This window comes from Mustela nivalis, assembly GCF_964662115.1.
Source record: "Mustela nivalis genome assembly, chromosome: 10".
Classification (NCBI taxonomy): Eukaryota; Metazoa; Chordata; class Mammalia; order Carnivora; family Mustelidae; genus Mustela; species Mustela nivalis.
The window spans coordinates 68599762-68619254 of NC_139029.1; the positions used below are offsets into that span (position 1 = coordinate 68599762).

At 42.0% G+C, this 19493-nt stretch overlaps 1 pseudogene across 1 annotated transcript; it reads left to right on the forward strand.

Moving 5' to 3' along the window:
* Positions 1–2634: 2634 nt before the first annotated feature.
* LOC309843232 (large ribosomal subunit protein uL6 pseudogene) lies at positions 2635–7339 on the forward strand (annotated as a pseudogene). The gene is made up of 2 exons: positions 2635–2740; positions 6794–7339. The product of its transcript is annotated as a large ribosomal subunit protein uL6 pseudogene (transcript).
* The last annotated feature ends 12154 nt before the right edge of the window (positions 7340–19493 follow it).

Below are 19493 nucleotides of genomic sequence, written 5' to 3' on the forward strand. Positions count from 1 at the left end.
AAAATCAGAGAGGGGAGACAGAAGAGGAAGTCGGAGTGACACAGCATGAGAAGGACTCAGCCCCAAATTGCTGGTTGGAAGATGGCTGAGGGCCATGAGCTTCAGGGAACTGGGAAAGGCAAGGAAATAGACTCCCCCCTAGAGCCTCCAGAAGGAAACACCGACACCTTGATTTTAGCCCAGTGAGATCTGTGTATATCAGTTCTGATGTACAAAACTGCACAACAATAACTTTGTGTTATTTCAAGCCACCAAGTTCGAGGTTATGACAGCCATAGAAAACTAGCACACAGCTGAAAGAAAATGAGTATCCAGGAAAAGAGACTGGGAAAAAAAAACAGGAGAGAACCAGAGGCAGCATAGTTAGTTAATCAAGAGAGGACCCATTTTCAAGAATATGCCGTCGAATGACACTTTCATGGCAAGTCCAGTTCTGAGGAAGGGTGCAATGTACCAGTGATGTCCAAACCGAGGGGGACACATCAGATCCACTCTGGAACACTGTTAGAGAGATCAGTCCCAGCACCCACCCCAGGCTACCGCCCTCCGACGACGCAGAGCCAGGTTTAGCCATCACTGAATGAGATGAACCGGCGTTTTACTAGATTAAATGAGTACTAGATTAAATTGCGTTTGTGGACTTAGCTCTTACTCTTAAGGCTCCTTGTAGCCTTTTAACAGAAGAAAGCCCATTTGAAATTTAATGCCACATTTTATTAAAGCTATTTATCTGCACGGATTTTGTCCCTAGGTGGATAATAAACTCCTTGTAGATGGTAGGTGCTTGCCAAATATTTGCTGAGTACCTAAATGAAATGGATGTAGCCACAGGAGGACTCTGCTGTTTTCTAGAGCTAGCAAGAAGAGCAGAGATTGTTTATCTCCTAAGCCACTATAAATTAAATGATTAGGGTTATTTATGCACTTGCACTTGGTATATGGATGAAGTTGTAATTTTCTCTTTAGATGCCTAGAATCCTCCACTACTCATTGGGTCATCAGAACAAGCCAGGATTAATTCCCAGAGGACTCCTGGAACAGCTGACAAGGTACCTCCTTTCAGTCTCATTCCTGAAATGACCTTAGGTAATAGTACACTATCCTTCATGAAATGAAATCTATCTCTCACCTAATCCTGGATTGTTGCAGAGAAAATTCCAGTTCAATACCCAAAATCACTGAGCTAAGAGTGTCAGCCTCAGAGCCACAGTGGACATCCTGCACTTGGTATAACTCTGACGGTCAAAATGTGACATCAGTGTGGGCCCTGGACACACTGGCATATGGAGACCTGATCTACTTTACCACCGGCAATTACCAAGGCCAAGGAGAGTATTGTGCTGCTGTAGTCCCAATGTGGGAAAAGAATTCCAAATTCTGTTAACAGAAGGTTAGGATTGAAGCAGAGATTTCAGGCAAAGGGAAGAGCCATGAGCTGAGATCTAGAAAGCAGATTCTAGAAGCTTCTGAGGGACATCTTGCCTTCTGGGAAGAAGGGGTATCTATCAACTGTATGGACTGTAATAAGAGTGGCTGACAGAGAGTGCTACATGCATTCAAGCCAAGCATGTCAGGAATGAGTATGACAGCACAGAAATCGTTGGAATGGAAGCCACGTTGCAGTGTGTTAAGAATAGGCTTTTGAAAAGCTCAGATGAGATGGGAAAGTAGGTCAGGGTGCTAGAAAGAAATGTCATAATAAAGGAAGATTTTTATTTTGTTGTTATGTGCTTGGTTCTATTTTTAGGGTTAAGAGGACTTAGAAATATATACAATCTGAGGAAGGGAGAGGCTTAAAACATAGGAAAGAAAATGAAAAAGGACCAAAGATGGAACTGAAGTGAAGAGATGGGACCATCGACACTAGGCACAGGTAAGCTTAGTCAAGAAATATCTCTTGAGAACTTACTATGCGCCAGTCACTCTCCAAAGTGCCGGGAACGAACAATGCAGACACAGATGCCATCCTTCCCTGCTGACACTTACAGTCTAGAAGAGTGTACTTCCTTTTGGTCTCCTTTAGTTGTGAGGGACAGAAGCCAACCAGCTTAAGGGGAAAAGAGAGTTAACTCATGAAACTGAAAAGCAAAAAAAAAAAAAAAAACAAAAAACAGGCATGACTGCTTCTAAAGAGTGATTGAAATATTACAGGATTCTCTCTGCCTCCCACTTGGTTTCATTTTTCTCAAGAAGCCTGTACCCCTGTGGTAGCAGAGATGGTGCCCACCATCTCCATCATTACATGGTCTATAACGCCTAGAGTCTCGGTAAAATTAATAGACCACATCTCAGGGGCTCTGCCAAGCGCCTGTGGATTGACTCTGAAGAGACAAGGCGCCAGAGTGAATGACGTTGAAGATGCAGAGATTCGAGGATGGGAAAGGGGATGCCTAGAAAACGGCTTTTCTCAGAAAATTGGAAGCCAGTCCATATGCAGAGAAGGTGGGGCAGAGGTAAGTTAGGGGGTATGTGGAAAAGGGTGAGGGCTTAGAAGAGTAGCTGAGGAAAACAGGAAAAGGGGAAGACCCTTGCTAAAAGGATGATTAAGGGTTAACCGAATTTGAAAACCATGAACTTGTCATGGCCCTAAGCTGCCCAGCTCTATAATTGTCTCTGCAGGCGCAGCCCTGAATAATGACAGCTGTGGCCCTTTGTGTAGAAAGGCACAGTGAGAAGCCCAATCTTCCTACCATTCTGGGAGAACTTGGCTATCGCGCAGACCCCCAGGAGTCCAGGAGCGGTATTTGTACAAGGGTTCCCAAAGCTCTCAGGAAAGAAGGACAGAGGGTGGCCTTGTAGGACACTGACTTTAGGCAATGCAACCTCCCCCATCTCAGGAAACCATCCACTAAGAACAGGACACTCATTTGATGGCACAGGATGCCCAGACGGTTGATCTCCTAGACCGCATCTCCTTGAACAGGAAAAATGTGCATGTTGCACTTCTGGCTGCTACCCGGCAAATGCTTCATGGCCTTGGCCCTGATACATTTTTCCCTCCAAGTTGTTAAGGAATTAACTTTTCTTATGCTACCCCCAAACACCAGGCACTTTAAGTTTGATGTCTCCTTTAGCCCTGTCATCATATTGTTAAAATGGGTATGACTACCCTAGTGTTATAGAAGAGGGTGTTAACACTCAAGATGCTGCTAAACTTGCCCAAAGTGACACAGCTAGCAAGGAGAGGCCCTGGGGTATGGAAAGGCCATTCTTTCGTCTCTTACTTGTGCTCCTATTTTCCTAGAACACCATTTGTTACACTGGGAGTCTCGAATTTCTGGAGGTCCTCAAATGTATTCTCAAGGTCTGTGAGAAGGCTTTCTGCCTTTAGAGAGTCTTTCCTTTGCTTGGGTTTCAGAGACATTGGCCTACAGAATGGTGCTCACTTGCAGGGAGCTGCCTTCTCGCCCTGAGCAGGTGTGGACGGGAACTTTGGGAGCAAGTACTGAGCTTGTCATTGTGTGGGTTGCGAAGGGCGTGGGCCCCCCTGGCTTACCATAGCCGTGCCTTTGCCAGAAATGTGTCAGACGGGGTATGGCAGTGGCTTCTAAGGAAGCCAGGAGGAAACATGCAAGCTGCCAAGTGGAAAATACCAAGGACAATAATGATCACAGCAGAAAACAAAACAAAACAAAACAAAACAAAACAAAACTTCATTTGCCTTCAAAAGGCAAAGTCCAGGGGGCTTGGAGCTTTGCTTACGACACTGGACACTCGAGGCAGCCCAGACCAAACACCATTGCCAGTGTCACCCCTCCCACATTTGTTCCCAGGACCAATGGAAAAAGTGAGATTCAAAGGTTAGGGCTACATAGACCATTACATTTTAAAAGTACATCTACTTTTTCAAAAAAACAAAACAAAACACTTTTACTCCTTCGTAAAGCTCCTCCAGTAAGGTATTATTAAGCCCATCTTATAGGGGAAGAAATAGAGCTCAGAATGGAAGGTCACAAGACAGTAGCAGGGGCAGAATCAATTGCTGGACCTTCCAGGGCAGGTTGCTTCCACAGAGCCCACTCGAAGTATCTTTCCCAGCAGTACTAGAAGACATCAGCATGGAGGTCAACTGCCATCTCCTTGAGTTATCTAGTTAATATACTTTCAAGAAAAAAAGTATATATACATGTATATACATATATATATTTCCAGATCAACATGCTATTTTTCTCCTCTTGCAAATACTGAGTCAACAGATGTTTCACAATGGAATATTCTGGAAAATGAAATAGAGGTCTTTAATGCTCCACGTCTGGCTGATGGTAAGTTTTCTCTGCCTCCTCACCAGGCAAGGCCCTTCCTTAAATAAAGCCAAATGTGTAATTTGTTCTCATCGCTGTGGCAAGCGCAGGAAAGTCTTCGGAAAAAGAAGGAAACAAAACCAGATTTTGGAAACCACCGCATTTGTCAGGGAATGCCCTTCCTTTGGTCCTTCCTACCAGGTTTTGCTTTCTGGATGATCCCCAGTGGAGACATCCGTACCCATCGAGGGCCGAGAGCTGGCAGCACGGGGGCCAGCGCCACTGGCTAATAGGGTTTGTTTGACCTCCACGGTCTCCTGCTGAGGTAATATGAGAAATTAACTGGCTTGAGGGAAGAGAAATACCTAACTCCAGATAGCCCACCCTGTCCCACCTAAAGGGGGGGACGGGTGTGTGGAGGAAAAAAACCTGAGAAATACTTGTGTAGTTCAAAGGCCAAGGACCTCCGCTTACTAAGAGATGGAGACTTAATCCTAGGGCTGTAAAACTCTCCCTCCCTCTCCACACCTCACACCACATTACTAAAGGCCCGTTTACAGCAGTTCATTTTACTTGGTGCATCATGTCCAGTTATCAAGAAAAAATTACAAGACATACTCAAAGCCAAAAAATTTTTTTTTGAAGAGACAGAGCAAATCGCCAAACCAGACATGGCAGGGATGTTAGAATTATCAGACTGGGGCTTTAAAACAACTAGGACTGGTTCTAAGGAATAAGTAGACAGCATGAAAGAATGGAAGGACAATGTAAGCAGAGAGAAGGAAACCCTAAGAAAGAACCAAAAAGAAAAGCTAGAGATTAAACACACACACACACACACACACACACACACACACACACACTATAAAAGAAATGAAGAACACCTCTGATGGGCTCTTTTTAGTAGACTGGGCACAGTGGAGGAAAGAATCCCTGAGCTTAAGGATATATATCAGTAGAAATTTCCAAAACTGAAAATTAAAGAATAAAGGTTGAAAAAAATAGGAAAGACTATCCAAGGACTATGGGACAACCGCAAAAGATGTAACATATGCGTAGTGAGAACATCAAAAAGAGAAGAAATTGATAAAGGAACAGAAGAAATACTGAAACAACAATGAATCAGAATTTCCTAAGTTAATGTCAGTTACCAAACTATATCCAGGAAACTCAGAAACCCCAAGCAGGATGCATGCAACAAACAAAAATCAATGCAACAAACAAAAATCACCCACATGTAGGTGTATCATTTTCAAATGACAGAAAATCAAAAGTAAAGAAGTCTTGAAAAAAGCCAGAAGGGGAGGGGGGAAATCTTACCTATAGAGAAACAAAGATAAGAATTATATTCAACTTTTCCTCAGAAATCATCCTAGTCCATCCACATAGACCAAACATTCTAGAATTCTGAGCCCTACAAAATTAGCATTTAAATTTAAATTAGCATTTAAAACCAAAATAAAAATAAAAATTTCCTCAAACAAAACTGGAAAGAATGTTTTACCAAAGATCTGTCTTACGAGAAGTGTTAAAAGAACTTCTTTAGAGAGGAGAATAATATAGATTAGAAATTCGGATCTACATAAAGAAAGGAAAAGCATCAGAGAAGAAACAGTGAAGATAAAATAAAAATTTCTAATCTTCTTATTCTTAATTGATCTTGCCAAATAACAGTTTGTTCACTACCCGGGAATTAATCTAGACATAGACCTTACACCTTCACAAAAATTAAAATGAATCACAGACCTAAATATAAAGCACAAAACTATAAAACTCCTGGAACACCACATTGGAGAGAACCTAGATGACCTTGGACATGGAAATGACTTTTAAATACAAACCAAAGGCACAATCCATGAAAGAAAAAATTGGTAAATATATTTCGTTAAAATTAAAAACTTCTGGGGACACCTGGGTGGCTCAGCTGGTAAGCATCAGACACTTGATTTCTGCTCAGGTCACGATGTCAGGGGTGTGAGATCGAGCATCACATCAAGCCCCATGTTGGGATCCATAATGGGCATAGAACCTGCTTAAGATTCTCTCTCTCCCTTTCCCTCTGCCCCTCCTCCACCGACACTCTCTCCCCCACCTCAATAAAACAAAACAAAACAAAACAGAAAGAACTTCTGTTCTGTGAATATTCTCAAGAAGGGTGACTAATATTACTTTTTTAATCTTTATTTTTTTTAAAGTAATCTCTACACCCAGCGTGGGGCTCAAAGTCACTACCCCAAGATCAAGAGTCACATGGTCCACTGACTGAGCTGGTTAGGCACCCCAAAACTTCTGGTGTGTAAGGCAATGATAAGAAAATGAGACAACAACACAGAGACTGGGAGCATACCTTGTAACAGACACATCTGACAGGGAGCATACCTTGTAACAGACACATCTGATAAAGCACTATTACCCAAAATATACAAAGATCGCTTAAAAACTGACAATATGAAAATGAACAACCTAGTTAAAATGCGCCAACCGCTTAACAGACACCTCATCAAAGAAGACCTAGAGATGACAAGCATATGAGCTCTTGGCCACATCTGCAGTGGGCAGCAATCAGAAGACTGACATTCCAGAAAATGTCGACATCACTTGAAGGGCTGCACAGCTATTGCGAAGAGCCTCAGAAGAGCCCTGCAGAAGGACTTCAAGTACATCAGTATAAAAGTCCGTCTTCTTGGAAAGAAAAAGAAGAGGCTCTGGGTTAACAAACAGTGGGGAAATAGAAAGGAAATGGCTACTGTTCACACTTTCCGTAGTCACGTACAGAACATGATCAAGGGTGTTACACTGGGTTTTTGTTGCAAGATGAGGTCTTTGTATGCTCACTTCCCCCATCAATGTCATTAGTCAGGGGAGTAGGTCTTTGACTGAAGTCCAAAATTTCTTGGGTGACAAATACATCTGCAGTGTTTGGATGAGGCCACACATCGCTTGGGTTCAGTGTCTCGTGCCCAGAAAGATGAGTTAATTCTGGAAGGAACGCTCAACTTATATCAAATTCCGCTGCTTTGGTTCAGCAAGCCACAACAGTTGAAAACAAGGCTATCAGAAAATTTGAGGATGGATCCATGTCTCTGAAAAAGGAATAGCTCCTCAGGCTGATGAATAACTTCTAAGTTGTTCAGGAACAGAAATAAAATGACAGATGATTCTTGGGACCTAGCTGTGATATTTTAAAGATAGAGTAAATGTGCTGTTCTTTTTGAGAAAGCATATCAAAAGTTGCTCCACATCATATGTCATCAGGAGAAGGCACATTAAAAGCCTGATGAGATACTACACACTACCTATCTAGAATGGCCAAAATCCACAACACTGACAACACTAAATGTTGGTGGGGTGGGGAGCAATGGGACCTCTCAGACACTGGTTGAGAAAATGCAAAACACATAGTCACTTTGAAACACAGTTTGGCAGTTTCTTACAAAACTCAACATACTCTTACTGCATGATCCAGCAAACCATGCTCCTTGACAATAGCCCAAAAGAATTGAAAACTTACGTCCACACAAAAACCTGCACAAGAATGTTTATGACAGCTGTTCTCAGAATTGTAAGAGCTTAGAAGCAACCAGGATGTCCTTCAGTAAGGGAACAGATAAATAAACTGAGGTCCATTCAGATAGTGGAGTATTATCCAGTGCTAAGAGAAAACGAGTTATCAATCCATAAAAGGACACAGAGAAAGCTTAAATGCATACTGCTTAAGTGAAAGAAACCAATCTGAAAAGCTACATACTATATGATTCCAACTATATGACATCCTAGAACAGCAAAACTATGGACACGGTCATTTCCAGGGGTTAGTGTAGGGAAAGGGTTGAATAGGTGGATCACAGAGGATTTTTAGGGCAATGAAAACACTCTGTATGATACATGTCATTATACATTTGTTCAAACCCATAGAACACACAATACCAAGAGAGAACCCTAATGGATGATCACCAGAGGGGATGGGGGGGTGGAAGGATAGTGAAGAGGAGTGGGAGATACAAGCTTGCTTCCAGTTGTGGAATGACTAAACCATGGGAATAAAAGGCACAGCATAGGGAATATAGACAATGGTATTGTAATAGGGTCATGTGGTAACAGACGGTAGCCACACTTGCGGTGAGCACAGCATAACATATAGAGAAGTGGAATCACTATGTTGTACACCTGAAAGTAATGTAATACCGTGTGTCAAATGTTCAAAAACAAAAAAAGTGGTGAGCCCTAATGTAAACAATAGACTTTGAATGATTTTGACGTGTCCATGAAGATCCACCCATGTAATGAATATCCAACTCTGGTGGCAGATGTTGATAATGGGAGAGGCTAAGCATGTGGTGGGGGCAGGATGGTATATAGAAAATCTCTATACCTTCATCTAAATTTTTCTGTGAACCTCAAACTACACTAAGAAAGTAGAGTCTTGAAAAAAACTCAGGAGCTGGCTGAGGTCTTCCGGATATGGCTCAGCATTGCCACAGGAAGTGATCCTGGGCTGAGCGGGAGAGGTCAGTTACTGTGACCAGTGTTTTTGAAACAGTCACCAGACCAATAAAGAGGGGACACAAGAGGATATGGAAGAAGGAAGAAGAAGGAAACCCATCAGTTGGAATAGAGTTTCTTAACTGGAAGGACTAACAAGACAAAACAGGAAGAGAAGCTAAGAGTTATTCTGGAGTCAGAGGTGAGGTGCTGGGGCTTGTCAGTCTGGTTCCATCAGGACCTCAGCAGTACCGAGCACCAGCCTGAGTATTCCTGTCCTATGTGACTCCTGGTGTCACTTCTCCCTAGAGACAATAAGATGTGTCCCTGCGAAGGGAGAGACCCAAATACACCAAATTCCACCCTGAAATACAATTTTTGGAATTTTATCTCATTCTCTGAAAACCTGTCAGACAATGTCCATTTCAGTCATTTCATCAAATGATTTCTTCAACTGGCAAAATTTATAATAGTAGGCTCATAAAGACAATTAGAGAAAACTTGGACAAGTTGGGCAAACAGGCAGTTGTTACTAAGGTCCTACTCAGCCAACATTCGCTAATGTCCTAATGTTAACGTCCAGTCAATGCTGACCTTTTAGCCCTCTAAGATTCATGTGACTGTGGCAGGTAAAAGAGTTTCAAACTGAAGGCTAAATGTGTCCATGGACTACTTCCTTCTGAATTGATTTCCCATGGCCGACTTAGCCATATAATGTGTGATAATAACAAGCTAACATGTCATAAATCTTCATATATCCAGCATTTGACTTTATTACAGTGGGCCTCCTAGAAATGTGGATTACTTCCCTGTCAGGCAGTCTTTACCTGGTTTTGCTGTCCTTAGCCCATTCGTGGGAACGTGTGTGTTTTTATGATGTTGGTACAAACACGTATATTGATAGGCATCTAATCACCATATTAATTGTTAACCCAGACTGGAAAAGTTTCATAATTTTTTTTTTTACTTTATAGACATTTCTTTCAATAGAAAAACAAAAGTTAGAAGGAAAAAGTGTGTGTTAAGATTAGTTGAGTAGAACTCCCCAAAATATCTCCCGCTGCTTTATATACCTCACGAACAAATAATGAAGAAAATTGAGATGGAACCTATTTTCCTTCTAACACTGGATGGTTCCTAGGTAATTCAGGGCGGGAACGTATGATGTATCGGGTATCAAGGCAAGGATGAGAGTACTGACTGAAGAGCCACCTTATGCTGAGGGTTCTGCAACTTCTGAGGGTAGAGCAGGGGAGAGGCAGGATGGTGGGAGGGGGTTAGGTTAGGGAAATGGGACACGCAGTTCTCTGATGTCCAGAGCTGTCTGGGCACCTCCATAGCTGAACCTTCTGGGCTCATCCCTCACTTGTCTACTTCTCTAGTTTCAATGAAGCTCTGTTGCTTGGAAACTCACATAAAATGTGAAGTGGGAGTGTTGCAAACCAACCTATCATAACCCTGTTTTTATTACCCTTACGGCATTTCAAGGTGAAAGACTATATTTAGCCTTGTATTTTGCTTTCTCCGGGAAATTCCAGACAACTGCAAAGAAGCTGCGAAGTTTTTCACACTCTTCGGTGGGACCCTGTGCTTTCCCACTCTGATCTTCAGGAAGCCTGAGGTCCAGAGGTCCATCTACTCTAGGACACGAATGGTCTAGGAGCCACTTACAAAGCAGATTCCTTTTATCCCCTCTCAAATTCCACAGAACAACCTTAGATACAGGATTTTTTTTTTTAACCCAAGTTTTACATAAAGAAATAACTGCTAGCCATTTCCACACCAATTTATCTGCTGTTATGGGAACATTTTCTAAGAAAAAGACATGATCTGTCTGACATCCTTCATCCACCCCCTCCACTTTCTCTTTTCTAACGAAAAATGTGCTGTGGTAAAGCTACCTTTGTATCATTCTTGGGCTTAAATAACCGTCTGGCAACATAGGGCACTAGACTTTCCCATAACAAGAAAACAAGCAACTTGGGTCTTTTTAAGTGAGTGAAAGCACTTCCACACATTTTTTCAGAAATAACAAAAAACTAACAGAGGGTCCCAGGGAAAAGCTAGCAAGCATTGCCATATGCAAAGTCTCTACATATTTAACAGGAAGAGGGTGTTTGATCCTTTGTCCAAACCACTGCATACGTGGATTCCTGATCTTGTTCCTGCTTTATTTACTTGCTGTCTCTCACATGTCAGGTAATAAATCGTCCCTTCACGTCACCCCGACCCTGCTGGAAAACATCTCTAGTTCTATAAGGCACACTATAGACGACTTTCCAATTAAGGGCACAGGATCTGCAGTCAAAAGATCTGGATTTGAGACTTGTGTCTGTCATGTACTTGCTACATAATTGAGCACTGCTGTTTACACCAATACTGTGTCCCCCCCTCCGTAAAATAGGATACTTGCAGTACCTACTTCAGTTGCCTCATCTAACCAAAGGAAATAATAACATGGCAGATCTCACTGGGTTAGTGTGAGGACACAATGAAGTAAATGAATGCAAGGTTCATAGCCGAGTAGGGTATACAGCAGGCATTCAAAAATGGTAGTTCTAAAGATGATATTATAAATATGGCATTTAAAAAATGACTCTCATGTCAACCATGTCTTTCATTGTAGATTTGTTGATTGGTATCTATCCCTCCTGCAAACCAGGACACTCTCTGAGGCCTCCCTCCCACACCCTCTGCCTTCCAAACTATTCCACTTCCTGAAAATGCCCAGAAACCATCATCCTTGGCACTTGTTGACCACCAGTGCCTTCTATCAAGCCTCATCCTCTCTCTGCTATACTCTTGCAATAGCCTCTTAGCCACTTTTTCTCCCTAATCTCTTTGCCTTCTGCTTTCCCTTCTTATATCCTTACCACACACACAATGATCATTCTTCTTCTTCTTTTCAAAGACTTTTATTTATTTATCTGTCAGAGAAAGAGAGCAAGCACCACAGGGGGAGCGGCAGGCAGAGGGAGAAGAAGCAGGATCCCCACTGAGCAAGAAGCCTGATGCAGGACTGGATCTTAGAACTCTGGGATCATGACTGGAGCCAAAGGGAGACACTCTACCAACTGAGCCACCCAAGAGTCCCCACAGTGATCATTCTAAAAATCAGTTTGGTCATGTCCCTTCATTAATGAAGACCCTACAATAGCTCCCTATTAATAAAAGGATTATCTCCAAACTCCTTGGCCAAACATATAGTCCTCCATGCTCTGGCTATCCCTTCCTATGCCAACTTTGTTCCTGCCAATCTCTCATGACTGCCCCACAGACCAGCAACCACAGAAACTCTTCTAATTCCAAGAATATTGGGGTAATCACACTCCAAGATGGTTCCTAATGATCCCTACCTCCTAGTATTCATGCCCTTGTGAAGTCTTCTCCCACACAGTCCCAGAGTTACTCTGGGGGACCAACAGAATGGCAGAGGGGGTGGTGTGTCACTTGCAAGATGAGGTTATAAGTAACTGGGGCTCCTATCTTCGCCTCAGTCTGCCTTTCATATTACTTGCCCTCAGGGAAACTACGCCATGTAAGTAACTCTATGGAAAGGCCTACCTGGTAAGGAACTGAAAATTTCTGCTGACAGTCACATGAGTGAGCTCGGGTACTGCTCTTCCTGCCCCTTCAGATGATTGCGGTCCCAGCCAATGCCTGAGAACAACTTCATGAGAGACCATAACGCAAGACCATCCAGTCAGGAATTGCCCAGATTCATGACTTTCAGCAACTGTATGAGATCTCACTTATTACTGTAAGCTGCTAAATTTGGAAGTAATTTGTTAGGTAGCCATGCAAAAGCCCTCTTCGTTTATACCTCCTTTCCCTTGCACATTCCTTTAGACGTGATGCCTGTTGTCCATTCCCATCATGTAAGCTTCAGCGCAAAGTCACTTACTCCATAAAACTGTGCCACTCCTCCTCCACACCGTCTTGTCTGTCATTTGTGTTCACATAACATCTGGCATTTACTTCCACTGTGACACCTGTCATTTTGTCCTGTATGGTAGCCTGAATAATAGTCCCCCAAGATACCCACGTCCTCATCCCCAGAACCTACAAACTTTACCTTCTATAGCAATGGGGACTTTGCAGATGTGATTAAGTTATAACCCTGAAATAGGGAGATTATGGATTATAGATTATGAGGATGGGTGGATATCATCGCAAAGATCCATATATGAGGAACCCAGGAGGATTCAGAGTGAGAGAGATGACCAGGGATGGTGGAAGCAGATCCTGGAGTGACAGTTCTCAAGAGGGAAACAGGGAGACATAACCAGGGAATACAGGCAGTCAGTAACAGTTGAAAAAAGGCCAGATAACAAATCCTCCCCTAGAGCTTCCAGAAGGGACACAGCTTCGTGGCACCTTTATTTTAGTCAAATAAGAACCATTTTAGATTTCTCATTCCCAGAATTGCTAAAAGAACAAACGTGTATTTTAAGTCACTAAACTTGTGATCATTTGTTACAACAACATAGGAAACCCATACATCCTGTGTGTGTTTGTTAACCATACCCCTGACACCATACACATACATGAGCTCCCACTCTTAGCTCCCTGAAAATCATGTTTGTTTCCAAAACCTTAAACAATACCTGGAATATGTTAGTGCTCAGTAAAATGTGTTGGTTAGTCAAATACATAAACTAGTTTAAATTCTTCAGGCTATAAATTAAATATTCCATTGTATAATCAAATGTAATGGTTTTCTCCAAGAACTCTTTCCTGGTGAAGTGTCCTTCGTTTCCAGGCAGATCTACAATTCCTGTCTAGAAAAAAATTCTTAAAGGCTTATCCTTAAAGCAAAAAGGAATATCAGAGGTCATCTCTTAGGTGTGATGACAGAGATGAAATATATTCTGGAGTAGATCTTTCTTTCCTTAAGTGTAAGACTTAAAAGAGACACAAAAATGTGGATAGTTCAGTGAAGAAACACAAATGTAAGTAAAGGGTCAGGACTCAAGGGGGTGGCACCTGCATTTCCGATTTATAGCATTGATCTCACTGAGAGTACATAGACTCTGCCCCTCACTCACTGTGAAACTCTACTTTTTCTCAGTTCCTTCACCCATATAATTAAGTGATTGATTAAAATTCATTCAGTATTTATTTAACAAATATTTGTTGAGAATCTACCATGTTCCAAGCCTAGTTCCAGATGTCAGGAGCATAGTTTTATTTTTTTTTTTAAGATTTTATTTATTTATTTGACAGAGAGAAATCACAAGTAGGCAGAGAGGCAGAGAAAGAGAGAGGAGGAAGCAGGCTCCCTGCTGAGCAGAGAGCCCGATGCGGGACTTGATCCCAGGACCCCGAGATCATGACCTGAGCCACCCAGGCGCCCCAGGAGGATAGTTTTAAACAATACATCCTACCCTCATGGATTCTAGAGTAAGTTAGATAATAAAAATAAATATGAAAAAATATATAGTATGACAAACACTGTGGAGAACAATAAGTTAGGAAAGGAGCTCAGTGATTACAGAAATAGAGGTGGATGAAGAAAGAAAAACTCACTGAGACCGTGAGGTTTGAATCAAGTCCAGAGGAGGTTAAGGAGCAAATAATTCAGATAATTGGAAGGAAATGAAGGAGTGGAAATAGCAGGTGCAAAGGCCCCGAGGCAGGAGAATGCCTGGTATGTACCTATGTTCAAAGACTAGCAAGGAGGTCAGCATATCTGTATTGGAGTGAACAAGAACAGGAGTGAGCAGGAAACAAGATCCGGAAAGGTTTTAGGGAAGGATCAGATACTATAGACCAATGCTGACCAATACAAATCTAATGCAAGCCAGAAATGTGGAGTCACATATGCAACATAAAATTTTCTACTAACCACTCTACAAGAATAAAAAGAAACTGGTGAAATTAATTTTAGTACTATATTTTGTTTATCCAATATATTCAAAATATTATAATTTCAATATATAATCAGTATAAAGATGACTGAATATTTTACATTTTTATGTTTTATTTTTCCGGTTTTAAAAAAATGTATATTTTATTTATTTATTGGAGAGAGAGTGAGGGTGAGAGAGAACATGAGAGTATGAGAGGAGAGAGTCAGAAGGAGAAGCATACGCCCTGCTGAGCTGGAAGCTTGATGCAGCCCTTGATTCTGGGACTCCAGGATCAAGACCTGAGCTGAAGACAGTTGCTTAACCAACTGAACTACCCAGACACTCCTATTTTTCCAGTTTTATTGAGGTATAATTGACATAAAACATTGTATGAGTTTAAGATGTACAACATAATGATTTGATGTACGTATATATTGGAAAATGCTTCACACAGTACATTTAGTTAACTTCTATCACCTCAAACAGTTATAATTTTTCTTATGATGAGAACTTTTAATTTCTACTCTCTTAGCAACTTTCAAATATACAATACAGTATTATTAACTATAGATACCATGCTAGATATTACATTCCCATGACTTACTTATCATATAACTTCAGGTTTGTACCTTCTGACTCCTACACCTATTCCCTCAATACCCTACCCACCACCTACCACCAGCTCCTGCCCTGGGCAACCATTAATCTTCAAATTCTTTTTTCTCAAAGGAATTCCTCAAAATCTACTGTGTGTTTTACTTCTCAGTTCAGACTGACCCTACCTCGAGTGATCTCTAACCACATGCCACCAGTGGTCACCTGTTTGGACAGCATAGCTATAGAGCTTAAGAAGTCTTTCTAAGGGCATTGGCTTTGACTCCATAGGAAATAGGAACCATGACAGAGTTTTGAGAAAAGAAGTGACATGATCTAATTTATATTTGAAAGTATCACTTCGGTTGCCATGTTGAGATAGTCTATAAGGGGTGACAGGAGAAGCAGGGAGACCAGATGGGAGGTTGTGGTGGTAACGCAGACAAGAGATAGTGGTGATCCCACCCAAAGGGGAACAGCAGAGATGGAAGAAGTGGTTGAACTCAGAACATATTTTGAGATGGAGCCAATAGGGTTTCTTGACTGACTGAAATATGAAAGAAAAAGGAGAGTTAAGAGTGAGACCAGTAGAAAAACATGAAAGTTTTCATGGGTTTTAATCACTTGGTTAAACCACTTAACTCTTCTGAGACCATGTGTCTTTCTCTGTAATAAGGTGACAGCATTCTAGGAAGAGGAACCCCGAGACCATAGGCTGTAGGGCTAAAGTGTACCAGGTAATGCTCAGGGAAAACCAGTGTGGTTGAAGAGGTGCCAGCAAGGAGGAAAAGCAGCAGGGATGTGGTCAGAAAGGTAACAGCGATGTGGGTTATAAAGGAACCATGTTGCGTCCCTTCAATTTCAGGGAATACGGAGTATAACAAGTAAACTCACCAAAAAACAAAACTTAGGCCACCATGTTATGGTTAAAAACTCAGCATCAGACTTATCCAGGCCAGAACTATTAATTTTTATGGTCTTTTGTTTTTCTTTTCCACAAATTCAGTTCGTCTTATATATACAGAAGGTGTAGACAATGGGAACAACAGAGTTCTTTTGATTTGATCCAGAAAGAGAAAGCCGTTCAGAGCCAGAATTCCCATGAAGGTGATGAAGCTTAATTCTGAAGCCTCTTCTAGCATTCTAGACTCAATTTCGTACTGATCCTTTTTTTTTTTCTTAAAGAAAAAAAAAAACTGGATACACTTCAGGATCAACAAAACCTAGATCTTCTCTTACTTATGAAAAACATTCCGTCTGAGACATCTCTTGGGAATAAAACTAACTGACTTGGGTAAAAGCAGAAAGGACCTGCACACCTGGCCAGGACCAGTCATTATGCCCCAGGAAAGGAGTCAGCACCTCCCCAGCTTCTGCCCTTTGGAAAGGTACAGTTAAGAGAATTATGTAGGAGGATTTATGTTTGTCCTTCCTAAGTCTGTTTGATCACAAAATCAGGTGTGTTGCTTTAAAAAAGTATAGATTCCTAGGTCTTACCCCAGATCCACTAATTTGATCTCAGAGGGCAGAACCCAGGAATCTTTACTGTAAGGAAGCTCCACCCATGGGCACCAGTGCATTAGGGCTTCTGAAACATCATTTGAGATAATAAGGCATAACTCTGGGAATTCCTGGAAGGAAGAGCAATCTCCGTCCCAAAAACTGGGTGAGGAAGTTCCCAAGCTGTTCATTACTTCAAGAGACAATCACAGATTCATAGTTTGGGCAGCTCTTTCTCTACCCTCGAAAGTGCATCCAATAAGAGGAAGGGCCAACATTGGCCATCTGAGAACAGGCATGGGTAAGAAGTGATGAACTCAAGATGGGGCCCTCAGGAGGCCTTCAAGGATGTGGTCATGTTTCCCTCCCATGAGGGGCCTTCTCCCCCTCAGGGACCTGCAGGGGAGCAAAAAAAAAAAAAAAAAAGTTTGCTTCCTGGATTTTCAGTTTCCATACCTGGTCTGAGACTGGCTGGGCTACAAGGAGAGGCTCAGGAGAGTGAGCCCAGGCACATTTGCTTACATGATAGAGCAGCAGGTTGGAGAGGCCGAAAAAATGAGCTCAGAGTTACCCAACAATTAGGCTGGCAGATCTGGGAGGGCGTGAGCCTGAAGGTGTCAGCAGGGGCAACTCTCCCTGCCCCCATTGCATCGAATAAAATGTTTGTTTTGTTCTAGGAAAGAATGAAGCCAAAACAGAGTATCAGTGCTGAGAAATGGAAAGAGAAGGAATCCTGAAAATGCTGTTGGGTCTCCAGAGACAAACCTTTGAGGCCAGCCCTGCCTTTCTTCCCCTCGCTCTGACGTACCAGTAAATTCTCTTTTTTTGCTTGAGATAGTTTGAGTTGGGTTTCTGTAACTTGCAGTCAGAGTGTTCTAACTAATAGAAGTTCTGTAAACATTAAAAGAATAATAGACAAATATAAAAGATGAATAAGTGAAAGTCAATTTACAGAATCATATCTTTGGTAGCATTCTATTTGTGTATGTAAAGTATGTTTTGTGTGTGAATTTTATTTTATTTTATCTTATTTCATTTCGCTTTTTTTTTTTTTTTTTTTTTTTTTTTGGAAATGCCTAGGAATGACTGGAAGAACACTTACTACACCGTTAGCAAGAGATAAGACTGGGGAATTCTTACAGTCCTAGACTGGTTACTGATAATGGGCATGCATTACCTTCATAATAAAAATACTAAATGTAAAAAGAAAAGGGAAAAAAGTTAGTCACTGAATGGACCAGATACTTGCCTGCCCCCAAAGCCTTGATTTTCTTGGCAGAGAGAAGAGAGAATTAGAGGCAGAAAATAGAATAGGTTCTGCTGTTATCCAATCAATACTATATTGATTGAGCGGGTAAGGCAGGGAGAAATAGACAGACTTAGTTACATACAACTAAGAGAGTTTGCGTCATAGGAAATGAAATGCTCAGAGCTTAACTGGTCGATGAAAATACAAAAAGAGCTGAAAAGTGACCATTACTATTTAAGTCTCACAGTTTGGGGATGGGGAAGGTGGGTGTGGGAGGGGGAAGCATATCTCCTTAGAGGTGCCAATTGGGGACTGGAACCCGCTGACTAGAAGACAGAGGGAGCCTCTGCAGGTGCTTAGAACTTGCAACATTACCACTTCCGGTTACATGGGCGGCCAGGAAGTCCTCATTGAAACAGTCACTTTAAACGGAAGACACTGGGGCGCCTGGGTGGCTCAATGGGTTAAAGCCTCTGCCTTCGGCTCGGGTCATAATCCTGGGGTCCTGGGATGGAGCCCAGCATCAGGGCTCTCTGCTCAGCAGGGAGCCTGCTTCCCTTCCTCTCTCTCTGCCTACCTGTGATCTCTGTCTGTCAAATAAATAAAATCTTTAAAAAATAAAAAAATAAAGGGAAGACATTAGAGGAGAGGAGGTGGAGAGAGCCTTTGCAAAAGGGGATTAAGAGGAGTCAGCAAGGGGTGCCTGGGTGGCTCAGTGGGTTAAAGCCTCTGCCTTCAGCTCAGTTCATGATCCCAGCGTCCTGGGATTGAGCCCCACATCTGGATCTCTGCCCCGCAAGGAGCCTGCTTCCTCCTCTCTCTCTCTGCCTACCTCTCTGCCTACTTGTGATCTCTATCAAATAAATAAATAAAATATTAAAAAAAAAAAAAAAGAGGAGTCAGCAAGTCACCAGAATTAAAAAGGTTAATCCAGAAGCAGAAACTCTCCTGCCAAACGCGGTGGGATGGACCCCAAGAGGGGGGCTTTAATGAATTCTGTTACCTCATTCAAAGAACTCAGAGTAAAGGAGACCCCCCCAGGACCTTATATATAATTAAGGAAGCAACTTAAGAACATATATATATATATATATGGCCTCCAATTCATAGTACATGTACATCAACTTCCAGGGGTTAATAAAAGAAAGTTTTAATCTCTCAGTAATTACAAATTTCACATATTTTTGCAAATATGGCATGTTGCAAAGGAATCTGAGCTGGGTTGATACTTTAGGGCAAATGTACCAGAAAGAACACGAGATGAGAGGGATTGAGTCAGAGGCAGTATCAGCTTCTATTTTCAGAAAACAGCCACTCTGGACATAAACCAAAAAGGTAGGCAGTGTGTATGCACTTGCCCTGAGACCGAGTCCACATCAGTCTCTGGTCACAGCTGCACACAGAGATAGCAAAGCACTATCTCCCTATTCAGGGAACTAAGATAAAGATTGCATATGATAACATAGTTTTTCCACAAAGAAAATTTGCATCAGCAGTCACCCCGCCTCTGAGTAGAGACTTTCTGGCCTCCCCGCTGAGCAACAGCTTGTAGTCTAAGTTCTTTCTCCACCCAGA